Genomic DNA, 17,589 nt, shown 5'->3' with positions numbered 1-17,589 from the left:
CCCCCCCCTAGGATAGACCCCTTGTGCAGCCCCCCCAGGATAGACCCCTTGTGCAGCCCCCCCAGGATAGACCCCCCCCCAGTATAGACCCCTTGTGCAGCCCCCCCCAGTATAGACCCCTTGTGCGGCCCCCCCCAGTATAGACCCCTTGTGCAGCCCCCCCCCAGTATAGACCCCTTGTGCAGCCCCCCACATCGCAACATTTATGTAAACAATGAAAAAAAAGAAAAAAAAACTAAATAAACTCACCTCACCTGGATCCTTGATCTCCCTCAGGCCTGGCAGCTTCTCTTCAGTTCAGTGAGCTTCCGGGATGCCGGCCCTGGCCGGAAGCTCACTGATGCAGGACCGCGGCGCCCGGATTTCTTCTCTCTACTGCACGGCGGCTGACATATGACGTGATGACGTCACATGTCAGCTGCCGAGGAGGAGAAGTCCCGGCGCCGCGGTCCTGCATCAGTGAGCTTCCGGCCAGGGCCGGCATCCCGGAAGCTCACTGAATTGAAAGAGGTCCGGCGCGGCTATTTAACTGCACGGGGGGCGGGGGGCATATACCCTGCTGCGGCCCCCCCGGATTGGGGGAGCACAGGAGGAAGTGGCAAGGGGGGCCGTGCGGGCCCCCCTAGCGTAGGGGCCCGGTCGCCATGGCAACCCCTGCGACCCCTATAGCTACGCCACTGATTGGGGGGTAGCACCTAATCTAAGTCTTAATAAATGTCCCCCTTGGTGTCTGTAGTTTCTGCTGTTTTACTGCCAGCGCATGGGTTGCACTGAAAAGGAGCCTATTAGGCTCTGTCACCCAAGGGTCTGCTGAAACCTGGGACCAGGGCTGTGAAGTTGAAGTCATGGAGTCAGAGTTGGAAAAAATATACCGACTCCGACTTCTGCTTTAGAAAAAAATCTTTCAAAATTTTATAAATGTTCCTCATTTATATATATTATGTTCTATCAATCTAAGCCCTTTATTTATAACGATTTATAACACATTTATTTAGTTTCCTCCGTATATCAGTAATAAAGCAATGGCCCTATTAGATAAGGGCGGTTGAGGAAAAGTTTGTGGTCTCTATTTGGCAGCTTGTTTCTGAGCTGAAGAGTCCATTGTGTAGGGGAAGATCTGTTCTCTTCCTGGATGCTTGATATCCTCAGTGTGGTGTTTTCTCTCAAAGAAAAGACAGTGTTTTTCTTCAGTGTGCTATGGCAGCTGTCTGTCAGAGATTATGTCCACAGCACATATTACATAAGGTGCTAATAGCCCCGTGCTCCCCCCACACACTGTCCACTGCCGTCCTCTTAGCTATCAGCAGACCCTTTATTCTCTATCCCTCCATTAGCTGCAGGTGGCTGGTTTTAGCTCATTGCCCCCGGGCGCTCACTTCGCCTGGATTGTGCATGGCTTCCGCCAGTAAGGAGGGCCGGAGCTCTGCAGTGATCTTTGAAGGGAGAATATTGGTAGGCGGGATTGGGACGCATGATGCTTTCTGCCTCCCTGTCCTGCTGTGGTGCGCTCAGCAGCTCTGACTGACCGGATTCTCGGCGCTGTCCTTTGTCCTGGAGCTTGGGGGTAAGATGATGGTTGTCACCGTGAGGGACGTGTCCCCGGATCGTCAGCACCTGTGCGATCGCGTCTCCACACGTTTTATCGGCTGCCTGAGTAGGAATGAAATCTTCTCAGCAATTGATGGCTCCTACGTGTATGACAGGACGAGCCATGTTGTGAGAGAAGTGCAGGTGATGGCGCCCTAACATGTTGGCGTGGCTCAACAGATGGCTGTGTCCCCTGCTGCACGTACCGGGCTGCGGTGAGGGGATGGGGTGTTATCCATGCAGAGGTGTGGGGGGCTGTGTGCTGGTTGTGTATGAGGGGGTCAGGCCAGTCACCATATAATACTGGGCTCCTCTCTATTGGGCTTTGAAGTTTTGCTTGTTTCTTTTATCTCTAGTGTTTGTTGGGTTTCTCTATATAGTGACATATAGTGACATATCTCTATATAGTGGGCATTTCCCATATGCTTTGGTTGATGTATGAGAGGTCTGCTGGATGTGTACAGTATAATAGTACCCTATAATCCTTCTGTGCCGTGTGAGCGCCGTAAAGCAGAATGTGGAGCTAGCTTAGTCACGCCCTATTTTTTCAGCAGAAGATGGAAACCATCAGATAGCAGTATGGGAAAGGGAGGTAGTGTTGGCTGTTATAGTGATGTGGGCAATATACCATCTTATGTGACCGTCACATTATAGCTTTACAAGAAATGTATAGTATTGCAAGACGCTTTGGCCCTTGTCACCTTAGCTGTCAGGTCTGGAGAAGGAAATACGCCCAACTCACAGCTTTCTTGTAATGTGCATAGGCCACAGGCAGCTCATGAGCTCCAGATAACGGTGCTTCTGAGCACCATACTATATATGTAATATATACATATAGCTGGGTGAAGCAGCCATGGTGGTTCTAGATTTAAAAAAAAACAGGGTGTGTCCTAAAATAAAATAAAATAAAAGTGTTTGTTTACAGGTTGTGAGCCATCATAACTTCCCTCAGCAGTCAAGTGCAATTCTTACTGGCCTTACCACTAAGGGCCAGTTCACACTGAGCAAGATGCTGCTGTAAGTGAATGGAGAGGGCGCGCGCTTGTCCACTGCCGCTGCTCTCCGCTCAAAGAACTAATGCTAAGTTTACACGAGGCAATTATTGGCCCGATCGTACGATTAAAGATTTCGAAGTACCGATTTTTTTTATAACAATCAGCGTTTAGATGGTATGATATATCATACGGAAAAATCGTTTTGCGATCGCGCACCCGCAGCCCGCCCCCCCCACTCAACCGCAGCCCCCTGCGCCACCCCGATCGTTACCCCCACCGCTCTGAACGCCCCCCCCCCCCGCTGCGATCGCCACCCCCGCCGCTCCGATCGCCACCCACACCGCTCCGATTGCCACCCCCGCCACTCCGATCGCCACCCCCGCCGCTCCGATTGCCCATCCGCTGCCGCTCCGATCGCCCCCCTGCTGCCGATCCGATCGCCACCCCCGCCGCCGCTCCGATGGCCCCCCCGTCGCCGCTTCGATCGCCCCCCCCCTCCGATCGCCGCCACTCCGATCGCCCCCGCCGGCACTGATTGGCTGAAGGGGAGCCGTTTGAAATTCCCGGCTCCCCTCTTCAGCCAATCAGTGCTGCCGTGCATTGATTGGCTGAAGAGGGGAGCCGGGAATTTCAAACGGCTCCTCTTCAGCCAATCAGTGCTGCCTTGCATTGATTGGCTGAAGAGGGGAGCTGGAAATTTCAAACGGCTCCCCTTCAGGCAATCAGTGCTGAAGAGGAGCACTGATTGGCTGAAGAGGACCCGTTTGAAATTTCCGGCTCCCCTCTTCAGCCAATCAGTGGACTGAAGAGGGAAGCTGGGGATGTGGAAGACCTGCTACGCGGAGCAGGTAAAGTATGGTCGCGGCGGGGGCGATCGGAGCCGCGGCGGGGGTGGCGATCGAGCCGACGCAGGGGGCTGCGGATGAGCGGGGGGCCGGGCTGCGGGCGGGGCTGCGGGCGGGCGGACTATCGCGTGACGGCGGTTTCCATGGAACGATCTACGAATTTTTTGCGAACGAGGAACGATTATTTAAGAACCTGTTAAATGATCAAAATGAACGATTTCTCGCTCGTCGTTCGATCGTTCGCCGCGTTTACACGTACGATTATCGTTTGAATTTGATCGTTATCGTGCAAATTCGCGCGATAATCATTCCGTGCCCAGCATACCCAGCATAATGGTGCGTTTACACGAAGCGATAATTGGCCCGATCGTACGATTAACGATGTCGGAGTACCGATTTTTTTTCATAACGATCAGCGTTTAGACGGTACGATATATCGTATGGAAAAATCGTTTTGCGATCGCGTGCCCGCTGCCCGGCCCCCCGCTCGCAGCCCGGCCCCCCGCTCATCCGCAGCCCCCTGCGCCAACCCCGCCGCTCTCATCGCTGCCGCCGCCGCCGCTCTCATCGCCACCCGCTGCCGCTCCGGTCGCCCCCCCCCCCGCTGCCGCTCCGATCGCCACCCCCCCGCTGCCGCTCCGATCGCCACCCCCGCCGCTGCTCCGATCGCCACCCCCGCCGCCGCTTCGGTCGACCCCTAAGGGTCCATTTACATAGAAAGATTATTTGACAGATTATCTGCCAAAGATTTAAAGCCAAAACCAGGAATGGATTTGAAAAGAGGAGAAATCTCAGGCTTTCCTTTATTACCTGATCTATGTTTATGGTCTGTTCCTGGCTTTGGCTTCAAATCTTTGGCAGATAATCTGTCAGATAATCTTTCTGTGTAAACATGCCATTATGCTACGTTTACACGGAACGATTATCGGGCGAATTTTTCTGATAACGATCGAATTCGAACAATAATCGCACGTGTAAACGCGTCGAACGATCGATAAATCGTTCATTTTGATCATGTTCTTAAATCGTCGTTCGACGTTCTCAAAAACATCGCCGATCATTCCGTGTAAACAGTCGTTCACTGATTTTACCTATGTGTGAGATAGGCTTAAGCGATCGCAAAACGAATTTTCTGTACGATATATCGTTCCATCTAAACACTGATCGTTATAAAAAAAATCGTTACTTTGAAATCGTTAATCATAAGATCGGGCCAATAATCACCTCGTGTAAACATAGCATAAGGCATATGATCACTGATTGCTTCAGAAATTAAAAAGAATCCTAAAATGTTCATCACCTATATAAATATTAAGAGACTAATTATTAAAATGTTGGTCCCCTCATAAATAATCTGGGTGGAGGGGAATGATGAAAAAGCCAATCTACTAAATACATTCTTCTCTACTGTATACTCAGAGGAGAATTCTATTCTAAACAGGTGACATGACATAAATCTCTGCTGCCTAAGGCCTTATTCACACATCCAGTATTGTTTTCAAGTCCGTAGGGTCCTCCCGCTATCCACCCGTACAATCTGCTAAAAAATACAGATTGGGCATCCGTATTTCTGTAAATCCGTTTTTTTTTTTACTTACTGCACAATACTATTTAATAAAGTTGAGTAGTTTAAAAAAAACTAGCACCAGTATGCCCAACCCCTAAAAAAAAGTAATGTAATCGCTTGTCAGCCATATTGCCATTTCTGGTTTGCTTTACTGTTAATTAATTAGGTAATCCTCTTTCTGTTTGCAAGCACATGTGCTTCTGCTGTTCCTTCTTCCTGGTTGTGGTTGCTTAAAAACACAACTTTACGACCTATGAGTCATCCGTATTTTTTTACGGAAATACGGATGCCAAACTGGTTACCATGTGTAAAAAAATAGCGGATCCCATTGATTTCTATCAGAGGATCCGTAGAAAAAAATCTTGGTCCACAGATATGTATATATGTGGTGGTGTAGTGTCTATATAGGATCTCTTTTTGCACAGTATTTATTATGATATTGTAATATTTTAGGGCAGGGGTGGGGAACCTCCGGCCGCGGGCCGCATCCGGCCCCTGACACCTCCGGATGTGGCCCGCGGCTCCCCTGTGACATGCGCCGCTCTGGAGGAGAAGGAGCCGACACACACTGCATCCTCCTGTGTCTGTGACAGCTGCCAGGAGGATGCTGTAAGTGCCGGCTCCTTCCCCTCAGAGCGGTGCACATCTTCTGTCTCCTGCCCTCCTGTGACGTTTGCCGCGCTGGTGAGGCAGGAGCTGGCACAGACACAGGAAGATGTGTTGTATGCCGGCTCCTGCCTCACCAGCGCGGCGCAGAGCGGCGCACGTCTTCTGACTCCTGCGGGCCGCGCGCGATGACGTCATTTCATCGCGCGCCGCCTGCAGGAGAAGACCGGCACAGAAGAGAGGAGGGAGAAGAGGACCTGGACAGCGTGGGAGCGGAGGAAAGGTGAGTGGGATGTTTATTTTTTTCATTTGGGGCAGACACTGGGGGGTAACTAGGCTACCAGGGACATGACTGGGGGGGGGGGTAACTAGGCTACCAGGGACATGACTGGGGGGTTAACTAGGCCACCAGGGACATGACTGGGGGGTTAACTAGGCCACCAGGGACATGACTGGGGGGGTTAACTAGGCCACCAGGGACATAACTGAGGGGTTAACTAGGCTACCAGGGACATGACTGGGGGGGTTAACTAGGCCACCAGGGACATGACTGAGGGGTTAACTAGGCTACCAGGGACATGACTGGGGGTTAACTAGGCCACCAGGGACATGACTGGGGGGTTAACTAGGCTACCAGGGACATGGCTGGGGGGTTAACTAGGCCACCAGGGACATGACTGAGGAGTTAACTAGGCCACCAGGGACATGACTGAGGAGTTAACTAGGCTACCAGGGACATGACTGGGGGGGTTAACTAGGCCACCAGGGACATGACTGAGGAGTTAACTAGTCCACCAGGGACATGACTGGGGGGGGGTAACTAGGCTACCAGGGACATGACTGGGGGGGTTAACTAGGCCACCAGGGACATGACTGAGGAGTTAACTAGGCTACCAAGGACATGACTGAGGGGTTAACTAGGCTACCAGGGACATGACTGGGGGGGAGGGGTAACTAGGCCACCAGGGACATGACTGGGGGGTTAACTAGGCTACCAGGGACATGACTGGGGGGGTTAACTAGGCCACCAGGGACATGACTGAGGAGTTAACTAGGCTACCAGGGACATGACTGAGGGGTTAACTAGGCTACCAGGGACATGACTGGGGGGGAGGGGTAACTAGGCCACCAGGGACATGACTGGGGGGTTAACTAGGCTACCAGGGACATGACTGGGGGGGTTAACTAGGCCACCAGGGACATGACTGAGGAGTTAACTAGGCTACCAGGGACATGACTGAGGAGTTAACTAGGCCACCAGGGACATGACTGAGGAGTTAACTAGGCCACCAGGGACATGACTGAGGAGTTAACTATGCCACCAGGGACATGACTGAGGAGTTAACTAGGCTACCAGGGACATGACTGGGGGGGTTAACTAGGCCACGAGGGACATGACTGAGGAGTTAACTAGGCTACCAGGGACATGACTGAGGGGTTAACTAGGCCACCAGGGACATGACTGAGGAGTTAACTAGGCTACCAGGGACATGACTGAGGAGTTAACTAGGCTACCAGGGACATGACTGAGGGGTTAACTAGGCCACCAGGGACATGACTGAGGAGTTAACTAGGCTACCAGGGACATGGGGGTTAACTAGGCCACCAGGGACATGACTGGGGGGTTAACTAGGCCACCAGGGACATGACTGAGGGAGTTAACTAGGCTACCAGGGACATGACTGAGTAGTTACCTAGGCTACCAGGGACATGACTGAGGGGTTAACTAGGCCACCAGGGACATGACTGAGGAGTTAACTAGGCTACCAGGGACATGACTGGGGGGGGTTAACTAGGCCACCAGGGACATGGCTGGGGGGTTAACTAGGCTACCAGGGGCATCACTAAGGATTCAAATCAGGTACAAGGGGCATCACAGAGGGTTAACTACAATAGCAGGGGCATTAGGGGAACAATACTTTGCCTTGTTCGGGTGCTGCAAACCCCCGCTACTAACTGCCGCGCACGGTATAACATTGAGTGCGGCCCTCGAATGATTTTATTAAGGCCCGACCGGCCCTCGACATGGAAAAGGTTCCCCACCCCTGTTTTAGGGGATCATTAATTAAAAAATATTTTTATGGAGTTTTTTAACCATGTTTTTTGTGTTTGGTATAATGGTTAGTAGTGGGTTTCCTAGTGGATATTGTTGATTGTTGTGAAATTTATATGAGATGACATTTCTGATGAGAATTATTAAATATAATTTTCACGCAGAACTTTTGTGTTTAATTGTGAATAATTTTCATCCCAGAGTTTTGTTAGACAGACCCTTATTTCTAATACTTAAAGTGTCACTGTCATTAAACATTTTTTTTTTGCAGAAATCAATAGTACAGGCGATTTTAAGAAACTTTGTAATTGGGTTTATTAGCCGGATAATGAATTTTTATCCTGAAAAAGCAGCTTGAAGCTCTCCCTCACTGGGCTCTCTCCTATGATGTCACCACTGACCTATCTGACCTCTGAATAGCTCCACCGTTGTGTAATCCTTTGTTCTCTGCTCTCTGCTGCTGACATTTCTCCTCCGTCTCTCCTCCCCCTCCCCTCTCCATAGCTCAGACAGGATCCGTCTGATTGAGATTTTCTCATTCTAAGCAGTGGATGACAGAAAGGAGAGGAGGGGGGGGGGACCTGGAAAAAGTCTTTTTGAATGCACATAATGGCAGATTTGCCTAATAAACCAATTTAAATAGTTTCTTAAAATCGCCTGGACTATTGATTTCTGCAAAAAAAAATTTAACAACAGTGACTCTTTAAAATATTCTATGACAGGGATTGTTCCACAAGATTGGCAGATATCTAACGTGGTACCAATATTTAAGAAGAGGTCAAAAAGTTATCCTGGAATCTATAGGCCTGTAAGTCTAGCATGATGGGTAAAGTATTTGAGGGTTTTGTAAGAGATGCTATATTGGAGTATCTTAATGAAAATAATCTAATAACAACACCAGTTTGGATTTATGAGGGATCGGTCCTGTCAGACTCATCTGATCGGCTTCTATGACAAGGTCAGTTATAGACTGGACCTGGGGGAGGCCGTGGATGTTGTGTATTTGTGTACTCAACTTAAGTGATCAGTGCCAGGCAGCGGTGCCAAGGCTAATAAATCATAGGATACATTAAAAGAGGCATAGATGATAAAGATGAGAACATAGTTTTAACTTTTTAAAAATCACTGGTCAGACCACATATGGAATACTGGCTGAACTGGAGGGGGTGCAATGGAGGGCGACCAAAGTCATTAGGGGAATGGGTGGGTTACAGTACCAAGACAGGTTATTAAGCTTGGGGCTATTTAGTTTAGAAAAAAGACATCTTAGGGGCGATCCTATTACAATGTGCAAATATATGAATGGACAGTACAGAGATCTTTGTAGTGGTCTTTTTACACCTAGGTCTTTAACCATGACAAGGGGGCATCCTCTTTGTCTAGAGGAAATAAGGTTTCACCATTAGCACAGACAGGGATTCTTTACTGTACGAGTGGTGAGACTGTGGCACTTTCTACCACATGATGTCATGGCTAATTCATTAAATAAGTTCAAGGGAGGCCTGGAGGCTGTACTTGAAAAATATATTATAATTTATAGGCACTAGATTACATATGCACACCTCCACCTCTGATTGGTCTAATCTGATCACATGGTCTCCATCTAACATTGGAGGCATGGCTTTCCTCACTACAAACTCTATTGCCGGGCTGTTGTACCTCGTCACGGCACCTATGGGGATTCACACATCCCTGCTTTTCACATTGTTTTAATATGTATATCATGTACAAATCTGTATTCTACTTATATTTATGTACTGCCAGCGTCCAACCTATTGTGTGACATATGTTTTTGAATTGTTTTGATGCACTTTATTAGTTGTTGCAGGTTTTGTTTATTTTATGCTAATGAGTGGGTGGGGCTGGTGCCCTTTTATGTGTATTCCATGTATATTTAACCCCTTAACCCTTAGGGGACACAGCCAGTTTTCATTTTTGCGTTTTCGTTTTTCCCTCCTCGTGTATATAAGGCCATAGCGCCTGCATTTTTCCACCTAGAGACCCAAATGAGCCCTTATTTTTTGCGCAACTAATTGTCCTTTGCTAAGGCAGATGTAATTTTTGCCTAAAATGTGCCGGGAAACCAGAAAAAAATTATATGTGTGGTGAAATTGAAAAAAAAAACGCATTTCTTTTATTTGGGGGAAATGTGTTTTTACGCCATTCGCCCTGGGGTAAAACTGACTTGTTATGCATGTTCCTCAAGTCGTTACGATTAAAACGATATGTAACATGTATAACTTATATTGTATCTGATGGCCTGTATAAAATTCAAACCGTTGTTAACCAATATACGTTCCTTAAAATCGCTCCATTCCCGGGCTTATAGCGCTTTTATCCTTTGGTCTATGGGTCTGTGTGAGGTGTCATTTTTTGCGCCATGATGTGATCTTTCTATCGGTACCTTGATTGCGCATATAGGACTTTTTGATCGCTTTTTATTACAATTATTCTGGATTTGATGCGACCAAAAATGCGCAATTTTGCACTTTGGGATTTTTTTGTGCTGACGCCGTTTACCGTGTGAGATCAGGAATGTGATTAATTAATAGTTCGGGCGATTACGCACGCGGCGATAGCAAACATGTTTGTTTATTAATTTATTTATTTATTTTTATTTATAAAATGGGGAAAGGGGGGTGATTCAGACTTTTATTAGGGGAGGGGGTTTTGTGTTATTAAAAATACTTTTTTCTTTTACTTTAGACATATACTAGAAGCCCCCCTGGGGGGCTTCTAGTATATGCACTCTGATCTCTCATAGAGATCCATGCAGTATAGTTATACTGCATGAATCCATGAGATCGGTGTTCTATTACTTTTGGCTGCTGCAGCCAAAAGCAATAGAATGCCGAGCCGGGATCAGCGCCATTACGGAGCAGACCCCGGCCCGGTATGGATGCAGGGATCGCCCCCCCGCAATCGCGCCGCAGGGGGGCGATCCCCCACTAGACCACCAGGGATGTATAACCGCAAGTATTTAGAAGCAGCTGTCAACTTTGACAGCTGCTTCTAAGTACTTAATTAGCGGGCACGGCGATCGGACCGTGCCCGCTAATAGCCGCGAGCCCGGGCTACTCGCGGCACCCGGGATCGCGGCAGTTCAGAGGGTGGTCGCCGCGCGACCCCCCTCTGAACTCCCATAGCGGCACGAGGACGTTAAATAACGTCCTGGTGCAGCTATGGGTTAAGGACCGGGCCTAAAATGGCCTTAAGGACCGAGGCAAATTTTATGAATATGACCTGCGTCACTTTAGTCATTAATAACTTCGGGATGCTTTTACCTATCCAGCTGATTCTGAGATTGTTTTCTCGTGACATATTGTACTTTACATTTCTGGTAAATTGGAGTCAATACTTATAACGAATCTTTATGAAAAAATCCAAAATAATGTGAAAAATTGTGAAAAATTGCATTTTTCCACCTTTGAAACTTTTCTGCTTATACAGAAAATGGTTATGCCACATAAATTATATATTTAATTGCATAAGCAACATGTCTACTTTATGTTGGCAAGGCATAAAAAAAAGAAAAATTGGGGAGCGATCTATTCTCTAGCAACCAACATTTAACCTTGATATCCTTGAAGTAGGTGGGTTACTCACGTCTCGGAGGGGAGATTGGTCAAACTCCCCCCCGCCGCCAGGAAATTTCGTGATTTGAAGATAAATTCGGTGATAATATTAAAACAACAAATTTTTTGTTTTAATATTATGACCGAATTTATCTTCAAATCACTGTGATCGAAGAATTTGCTCCGGTCCTAGCTGTAAAGCACGATAGAAGACTCAATATGCTGTGCATAGAAGATCTGGGGAGAAATCCTGTCCTTCACTGAGAAGTGCATTGAGAAGTGCAACATCGACTGGCTGTATTGCGGCTACGAGATTTCCTGGCGGCGGGGGGGAGTTTGACCAATCTCCCCTCCGAGACGTGAGTAACCCACTTACTTCAAGCATATCAAGGTTAAATGTTGGTTGCTAGAGAATAGATCGCTCCCCAATTTTTCTTTTTTTTTATGCATTTCCATGTTGGACTGGTGACTTGGATCCTCCGGAGGGTGTAGCGATCCCGACAGAATTGTGTTATTAATCTCTTGGGCGTTGATCTGCAGTGAGTGGTGAAGCTTCACCACTCACCAATTGTGAGTGTTTTATTTCCTAGAGTCCTGTTTTATTTCCTAGAGTTTTATTTCCTAGAGTTTTATTTCCTAGAGTCCTGTTTCAACCATAGGAACATCACCGTTCCCAAAGTGCGTTTTTTTCTTTTTGTTTTTACATAGGTACTTTATGTTGGTGGCATTTATTAAACTATTTTTCATTTTTTTTAGACAATAGGAAGCTTAAAACATTAGCAGCAAATTTCCAAATTTTCTGTAAATTTTCAAAATCAGATTTTTTTAGGGACCTGTTCAGGTTTGAAGTGTATTTGAGGGGACTGTGTGTTAGAAAGCCCCACAAAGCACCCCATTTCAGAAACTGCACCCCCTAAACTCTGCAAAAGCACATCCAGAAATTTTTTTAACCCTTTAGGGAAGGCACAGAAATAAAAGCTAAGTGTGTAAGAAATTAAAAAATTTTAATTTTCTGTGCAGAGATTTTATTGTAATCTATGTGGCCCTATTGCGCTATTTGACGCAACCACAAACCTCAGATATAAAGGAGCGCCTAGTGAATTTCAACGCCTCTGTTTTATTTGGTCATTTTTGACCGTACCACTTCAGGTTGACAGGCTCTGGGGTGCCAAAACATAAAAAACACCCCTAAAAGGGACACCATTTAGAAAACTGCACTGGAATGGATTTCAAGGGCCATGTCGCATTTACAGAGCCCTCGTGCTGCCAAGACACTGGAAACCCCCAACAAGTGACCCCATTCTGGAAGCTACACCCCTGAAGGAATCTAACAAGGGGTGCAGTGAGCATATGGACCCCACTGGTGACGGGCACAAATGTGGAACAATGTGACGTGAAAGTGAAAATTTTCATTTTTTCACTTTCACTGCACAAATGTGCCCGTCATCAAGGGGTCCATATCCTCATTGCACCCCTTGTTAGATTCCTTGAGGGGTGTAGTTTCCAGAATGGGGTCACTTGTGGGGCATTTCCAGTGTTTTGGCAGCACGAGGGCTCTGTAAATGCGACATGGCATTCATCATCCATTCTAGCCAAATCCAGCCTCCAAAATCCAAATGGCGCTCCTTCCCTTCGGAGGCTTGCCCTGCACCCACATGGCGCTTTATGTCCACATGTGGGGTATTTACGAACTCGGGGGAAATTGCTCTACACATTTTGTGTGTTTTCTCTTTTAACCCCTTGTGAAAATGATAAATTCAAGGCTAAACCAACATTAGTGTAAAAAATTTTATATTTTATTTTCACGCCACATTGTTCCACATTTGTGCCCGTCACCAGTGGGGTCCATATGCTCACTACACCCCTTGTTACATTCCCTGAGGGGTGTAGTTTCCATAACGGGGTCACTTATGGAGGGTTTTAACTGTCTTGGCAACACAGAGGCCTTTTAAATGCAACATGGCCCTCGAAATCTATTCCAACCAAATCTAGCCTCCAAAAGCCAAATGGCGCTCTGTCCCTTTGGAGGCTTACCCTGCACCCGCATGGCACTTTATGTCACATGTGGGGTATTTCTGTACTAAGGGTAAATTGCTCTATACATTTTGTGTTTTTTTTTTTTATCTTTTAACCCCTTGTGAAAATGAAAAAATCAAGACAAGAGCAATGATTTAGTGTAAAAATTAAAAATTTTTTACACTAAATGTTGGTCTAGCCTTGATTTGTTCCATTTCCACAAGGGGTTAAAAAGAAAATTAATGCAAAACGTGTAGAGTAATTTCCCATGAGTACGAAAATACCCCACATGTGGACATAATGGGCCATAAGGGCACAGGGCAAGCCACCAAAGTGACCCCATTCTGGAAACTACACCCGATAAGGAATCTAACAAGGGATGCAGTGAGCATATGGACCCCACTGGTGACGGGCACATGTGTAGAACATGTGCTGTGAAAATAAAAATACAATTTTTTTCATTTTCACAGCACAAATGTGCCCATCACCAGGGGTCCATATCCCCATTGCCCCCCTTGTTAGATTCCTTTTGGGGTGTAGTTTCCAGAATGGGGTCACTTGTGGGGTGTTTCCACTGTCCTGGCCGTACAGAGGCTTTGTAATTGCATCATGGCTTCCTCTAATGGGAATGGCGGCCATACCTACTTAGCTGGGGAAAAGGGACAATTTTAATTTATTTGGGGGTATTAAGCCAATTATTAGTTTATAAGGTTGAAAATGACAGAAGTCAATCAAATTCAACCTGTGTTGATCCAGAGGAAGGCAAGAAATCCTCATAAGGCAGACGACAGTAGCCTCATCACTGGGAAAAAATTCCTTCCCGACTCCATATTGGCAATCAGAATAATCCCCAGATCAACTTGACCCCTGAAATAGGAATAAGGGACAGAATTTAGAAAATGTAGAACCCCAATGACGTGTGGTACGCCTTGAAGCGATCCAGTATGCAGAGGCCGGTGCGATCAGGACAGGTGTCACACTGGAAAATGGTGTCTTTCCTGATCCCCCTGTTACACCACACTTTGCACTTCTTCTGGGGTCTCCCGTTCTCCAGTGTGGGGGGATGTCACCTGGAAAATGTTGCCTGGTGCGATACGGGGTCCTTCATATCCAGAAGCGCTGGGTCCGCTCCGTGGCTGCTAATTATTAGGGCTTTATTACTGCTTCTGATATTTTCGGATCGTGCCGCAAGCTACTGTAGCTTGGGCAGCGAGGGACCGGAAGAGGGGGTGCTGGTATAAAAGTTATCCCCGTACAGGTGGTAACCTTTATCCAGCAGTGGGAAGATCAGTTCCCGAACGATCTTCCCAGTAACTAGGAGGATGGGGGGCATCTGGGAGCTGGATTCGGCTGTCCCTTCCCTCATACACTGTAAGGGTACGTGCACACTGCGGAATGGTGAAGGATAACCCTTTGTGCATTCCGCAGCTGGCACCTGCCAGCGGACTGATGCAGGCGCGCCTCTCCGCTTGTGTCACACTCCATTCTATGCACGGGCGGATTCCGCCCTCTGTCCAAAGAATGAACGTGTTCATTCTTTGGAGGGACGACGGAATCCGCCTGTGCATAGAATTGAGTCTATGACACGGGTGGAGACGCGCACCTGCATCAGTCCGCCGGCAGGTGCCAGCTGCGGAATGCACAAAGGGTTATCCTTTGCCATTCCGCAGTGTGCACGTACCCTAAATCTGTAAGTGTACCCTGAGGTACTCTCACAGAGTTTGTAGAATTTCACGCCATACTGTCATCTCTTATTGGGAAGGTACTGGCGGAAAAGACGTGTCTGGGGGGCAGCGTACGCTATGCTACCTCTAGACACGTCACTGGATTATGAGGATGATGAGGGTGAGTGGAGGAAAGAAGGATCCCCCCATTCATCCTCACTGGCTGTTCCGGTGTCGGAGGCAATAATAGCGTATGCCTCTGCCGCCGAAAACACCCTGGGGGCCATCTTTATATGGGGACTGGTATATGGGGTATGTAAATGTGTAGTGGTGTAGTGTAAAACTTTATTTTGTGTAATGTAGTGTTTTTTTATGTTTTTTTTGTACATTAAAGGGAATGTGTGGCAAAGTAAAAAAAAAAATTTGAAGTGTTAAAACTGAATTTGTTTTTTGTTTTTTTGTTAATTTAGATGTTTTTCATTTTTTTTACATGTAAGGAAATATGAAAAATTAACAATCTAATTTTTCCTATTTCCCAGTGATGGCCACCAGGGGGAGCTCCACCAGGAAACTGCTGGTAAATGCAGCCTGAAAGCTGAATGCTGAAAAGAAGAGGCAGTCCCTGTTCAACTGCTGTGACATCATCACCTCCCTCCTCTTTTCACAGGAGAACAAAGAGGGGAAAGGTGATACTATGTTTACTGCTGGGCAGCGCCATTTTGCTGTTGTCTGCACAGCAGTACACATAGAAGAAGCATGTCCCTAGCCTTCCATAATGCACCTCAGCTGCTGCAGAACCTCCTAATACACCTAAACCTGCATACAGCTCGCCCACTCACCTCACTCACTTCTCACTACCCATCCCCCGCATGCACATAGGTAGAGGAGGTGTGTGTATATATATATATATATATATATATATATATATATATATATATATATACACACATGTATGTACAGGCTAATGCTCTCTGGCGTCAGTAGTGTCACACATTACACAGGTAGAGGTGGTGTGTGTGTGTGTTTGTGTGTGTGTGTGTGTGTGTATTTATATATAATACTAGAAAATGTACCCGGCGCTGCCCGGGTATAAAGTGTCAGTGTGTTAATTAGATCTGTTCTAAGGTGCCCAGGAGGCCAAGCTAAAGGTATTGTTTCATCTGAGTTCATCAGTGGAATTAGTGTATACCTGTAGTGCATAGTTGGAGGGGTTCTGTATACCCACAATGTATAGTTTTTAGGAGTCTCGCATATCTGTAGTGCATAGTTGGGGGGGCTGTATACCTATAGTGTATAGTTGGGGGGGTCCTGTATACCTGTAGTGTGTAGTTGAGGGGGGGCTGTATACCTGTAGTGTATAGTTGAGGGAGGACCTGTATACCTGCAGTGTACAGTTGGTGAAGGTCCTGTATACCTGTACTGTATAGTTCGGGGGTCCTGTATACCTGTAGTATATAGTTGGTACTGTATACCTGTAATGTATAGTTGGTGGAGGTCTTGTATACCTGTAGTTTATAGTTTGAGGGTCCTGGATACCTGTAGTGTATAATTGGTGGAGGTCTTGTGTACCTGTAGTATATAGTTCGGGGGTCCTGTATACCTGTAGTGAATAGTTTGAGGGTCCTATATAACTATAGTATAGAGTTGGTGGAGGACCTGTAGTGTATAGTTTTGGGGTCCTGTATACCTGTAGTGTCCTGTATACCTGCAGGGTTGTATTTACCCGTATGGCAGTGTTATTCAGTCACAGTGTGTCGGTATTGGTCATGTCTGGTATGGCGGTGTTATCCAGTCACAGTATGGCGGTATTGGTCAGGTCTGGTGTGGCAGTGTTATCCAGTCACGGCATGGTGGTATTGGTCAGGTCTGGTATAGCGGTGTTATCCAGTCACAGTATGGCAGTATTGTTCAGGTCTGATATGATGGTGCTATCCAGTCACAGTATGGCGGTATTGGTCAGGTCTGGTGTGGCGGTGTTACCCAGTCACAGTTTGCTGGTATTGGCCAGGTCTGGTATGGCAGTGTTATCCAGTCACAGTATGGCAGTATTGGTCAGGTCTAGTATGACAGTGTTATCCAGCACAGTATGGCGGTATTGGTCAGGTCTGGTATGGCAGTGTTATCCAGTCACAGTATGGCGGTATTGGCCAGGTCTGATATGACAGTGTTATCCAGCACAGTATAGCGGTATTGGTCAGGTCTGGTGTGGCGGTGTTATCCATTCACAGTATGGCGGTATTGGTCATGTCTGGTATGGCGGTGTTATCCAGTCACAGTATGGCGGTATTGGTCAGGTCTGGTATGACAGTGTTATGCAGTCACAGTATGGCGGTATTGGTCAGGTCTGGTGTGGTGGTGTTATCCAGTCACAGTATGGCGGTATTGGTTAGGTCTGGTGTGGCGGTGTTATCCCGTAACGGTATGGTGGTATTGGTCAGGTCTGGTATAGCGGTGTTATCCAGTCACAGTATGGCAGTATTGGTCAGTTCTGATATGACAGTGTTATCCAGCACAGTATAGCGGTGTTGGTCAGGTCTGGTGTGGCGGTGTTATCCATTCACAGTATGGCGGTATTGGTCATGTCTGGTATGGCGGTGTTATCCAGTCACAGTATGGCGGTATTGGTCAGGTCTGGTATGACAGTGTTATGCAGTCACAGTATGGCGGTATTGGTCAGGTCT

At 47.1% G+C, this 17,589-nt stretch overlaps 1 protein-coding gene across 1 annotated transcript in view; it reads left to right on the top strand.

Annotated features, from left to right (window-relative positions):
- Window positions 1-1,346: 1,346 nt before the first annotated feature.
- The window catches only part of SLC29A4 (solute carrier family 29 member 4), a 122,033-nt gene continuing 105,790 nt past the window's right edge, over window positions 1,347-17,589 (top strand). Inside the window, exon 1 of the mRNA XM_069985334.1 lies at window positions 1,347-1,564. The gene's annotated coding sequence lies outside the window, so the exon portion shown is untranslated. The remainder of the gene's footprint in view (window positions 1,565-17,589) is intronic.

This window comes from Dendropsophus ebraccatus, chromosome 9 (assembly GCF_027789765.1).
Source record: "Dendropsophus ebraccatus isolate aDenEbr1 chromosome 9, aDenEbr1.pat, whole genome shotgun sequence".
Taxonomy (NCBI): domain Eukaryota; kingdom Metazoa; phylum Chordata; class Amphibia; order Anura; family Hylidae; genus Dendropsophus; species Dendropsophus ebraccatus.
Note: the sequence above shows the minus strand (reverse complement) of the source record. Positions and strands in the feature narration are given on the sequence as shown.